The sequence below is a fragment of the Cyprinodon variegatus genome, unplaced genomic scaffold (genome assembly GCF_000732505.1).
Source record: "Cyprinodon variegatus isolate N-32 unplaced genomic scaffold, C_variegatus-1.0 Scaffold406, whole genome shotgun sequence".
NCBI classification, from domain to species: Eukaryota; Metazoa; Chordata; class Actinopteri; order Cyprinodontiformes; family Cyprinodontidae; genus Cyprinodon; species Cyprinodon variegatus.
Window position 1 is genome coordinate 281,720 of NW_015150859.1, and position 3,600 is coordinate 285,319.

A 3,600-nucleotide genomic window follows, 5' to 3' on the forward strand; every position below is an offset into this window, starting at 1 on the left:
TTAAAAATGTTGTAGTATAAATCAGTATGAAACAAAAATAAAACATGCTTTAAAAATGTTGTAGTATAAATCAGTATGAAACAAAAATAAAACATCTTTTAAAAATGTTGGTGTGAGAAATTTGAAACCATAAAAAAGGTTGCAGTGGAAATACGGAACAAGAAAACCCAACTTGCAATAAAAACACAAACACAAAATAAAGACTTCAAGAAAATGTATAACAGAAAATAAGTGGGTTAAAAATAAGTCAGCGTAAATGCAAGAAAAACAATAAAAATAAAAGTGGAAGTTAAAATATATATTTTTAGATGAATAATTGATCAATTGCTGAAGGAATATCTTATTTTTTATTATTTTTTTCATTTAATGGCACTCAAATTCATATTATTAATCGTTTTTCAAATAATTTTATATTATTAAGTCCTCCATTAATTTCTGTATGTATTTTTAATTATGGCGGGATTGGTCCTCTATAGCCTTCAACTATAAACATTAAATCTGCAATGGATTGTTGTATAAACAGTAATTTAAAAATAATCATTTATTTTTTCCAACTATCTGCTAAAGTCTTAAAAACAAAATAAAAAAATAATATATAAGATAGAAAACGATTGAAGATAGACGGTTTATTAATATAGGTAAAATCACATTTCTAAATCTGAACTTCAAATGGGGGGGAAATTTATTCTGGTTGTTCGTATTATGCATAAACTTGAATTATTCCTCTAAACAACAAAAAGGGAAATGTTATTGTGTTTTATTCTTATCTCTTTCAGCATCAATTAAAACCACCTTCAGTATTGTTGAAAAAATATATCCGTTCTCGACATATCTATAAAAGATATTTCTTTATTTGTTCAGTTATCTATCGGTATCTTGTCCATCTTATTGTTTATTATAATTTTTTTATAATAATGTCTTCATGCATGAAGCTGGTGCTGAACTGGAGAGCTCCTTCAGTGACAGACTGCTGCACCTTAAATGCACCAGGGAGCGTTATCACAGATCCTTCCTCCAAGCAGCTGGAAGACTCTAGAACCACCACTGTTCCCAACAACCTCAATAAGTTTTTACATTCATGCTGATTTTGCACAGTTTCTACTTTAGTCAGTTAAATAACCTGCTGCTGTCATTCTGCACATCTCTGATGTTGCTGCTATTTTCAAATATCCATTACTGTAAAAATGTCCATAGCTGGATATTGGTTATTTATTCTCCAGCTGCACAGTTTTATATTGTTAAAACACTAAGTACGGTAATTTATGTCTGGGATTATTAAAGTATGTCTGATTCAGTACAGTATTTTTATATTACTTTTCACTATTATGTTATAAATTTTCTAAGGTCTCCATTTGTGTGACAATTTTTTTCTATAATCTTTTTACTGCTGTAAACATCAGAGTTTCCCCATAGTGGGACAATAAAGGGATTTTCTGTTCTATATTTATTATAAACTTAAAGAGCATTTTTTTAAGGACCTGAAACCACCTTATGGTCTATTCAAAATTATGAAATGTAAATGATTATAAAGTTAATCAACATTTAATCAAACCCCAAAAAATGCACTTTGAACCTTACATTTATACATAACTTTTATGGGTTTCTTTGTAATTTATCTTTAACTTTACATATTGACATATTTTAAATCAGACATCAGATTTTAAAACCAAAATTTTCACAGTTGCAATATAAAAACAGCAAAGCAGAAACTTGTTATTTAACATGCAGTTTAAAATAAGTAAAATATTGACTTTATTTTTAGAATCTTCCTAAAATCATCCTAAAAACACTGTAGTTCTCGATACCTTCTTCCTATCAGATTTCACACAAATCTTGATCAAAGGTTTTATGGTAAACAAAGTGAAAATAAAATTTATTTTGAAACAGCCCTTTATCCAAACAGAGAATCAGAAACTAACTTCAACTCCTGATTTCTTTTTTCGTCTCCCTTTTTTCTCCCCACCTTCAGTCTTCTTCGTAGAGCAGAAGTAATGTTTGTCTCCCCCTGCAGCTTTTTCCTCGCAATTACAGCTAATCTGGAAGCACTGCTGCAACAAAGGGCGTCCATGACCCTTAAAATCCCAATGGCCAAAAAAATACACCAGGATGTTCTAAATAAAGATACATCAACTAATAGTTTCTGAATTATGAACAGTTTTAGCTACGGAAGAGGAGTAGCGCCACTGAAAAAAATTTTCTTTACTGATTTTTTATTTTTTTTAATTTTCAGTTTAAGGGAAACGAGTCAAAACTCTGACTTCAATCTCAGAATTCTGAGATAATCTTAGAATTTTTTTTCTTCAGAATTCTAACTTTAATCTCTGAATTCTGACTTTAATTTTAGAATTCTGACTTAAATTTCAGATATCTGAATTTTGATCTCAGAAATCAGATATTTTTTCCTCAGAATTTTGATTTAATCTTAGAATTCTGACTTTAATCTCAGAATTCAGATATTTTCTTCTCAGAATTCTAAGATTAAAACCAGAATTCTGACTTTAAGCTCAGAATGTCTTTTTTTCCCCTTAGAAATATAACTTTAATCTCAGAATTCTGAATTTTTTCCCAGAATTCTGACTTTAATCTGATAATTTTGGATCTTAATGTAGATGGGCACCATGAAAGAAGAGATGTGAGTGGTTTGGGAGGAACAGTAACACAAAAAATTATGGAATTAGGCGCCTTTTTACGTCCCTGAGGGGTCCCCAGTGATGCTATTTCATTAATGGAAGAGCAGAAGGTGATTAAAACAAGAGAGCTATTTTTTTAAAACAGACATGGCTACGGCTTGATGCTAACATGTTTGTTAGCTGTCAGTCTCTAAAACAGACATGGCTACGGCTTGATGCTAACATGTTTGTTTGCTGTCAGTCAGAAGTTTGAGGAAAAAGTCAGAATTCTGACTTTTTTCCCCATATTAAACTAAAATATTAAAAAATCAGTTAACTTTTTTTTCAGTAGCCCTAATCCTCTTCCGTATTTAGCAGCTACTGTTTAAGTGTTAAAAAAGAAAACATTCAGAGGGGATAAAAGTGATACTGAAAAGAAGAGTGGGATGATGTGTTTGTAGAGTCTTTCTAGTCTGGATTTCTATTAATCAACCTTAATAATCTCGGCCTTGATTATTTCATGATCAATCTGTAGAAAATGCATGATAATCATTAGTAAAATTGATGGAAATGTTGCTAAAATTAGACAAAACTTTATAGAAACCCTCCATGTTCTATATAATCGTAGCACTTTAATGGGGTTTTATTCAGTTCAAGTCTGACTACTTTAATTCAGGCTTACATTTTTACAACACTTACTCCTGGGTAGGGAATCCACACGTGTCCGTTTTTGGAGCCACCAATCACAGATCCACATTTTGAAACCCCATCAGCATCTTACGATGGCTGTCTCAGCATCTTCCCTTTAAAGTTTGGTGCAGATGTTGCTCACATCTCCATGTCATCACTTTTAAGGCTAGGCTTAAAACTTTCCTTTTTGATAAAGCTTCTAGTTAGAGTGGCTCAGGTTATCCTGAGCTATCTCTATAGTTCTGCTGCTATAGGCTTTGACTGCTGGAGGACAACTAACTTTTTCACTATCTCATTCTTT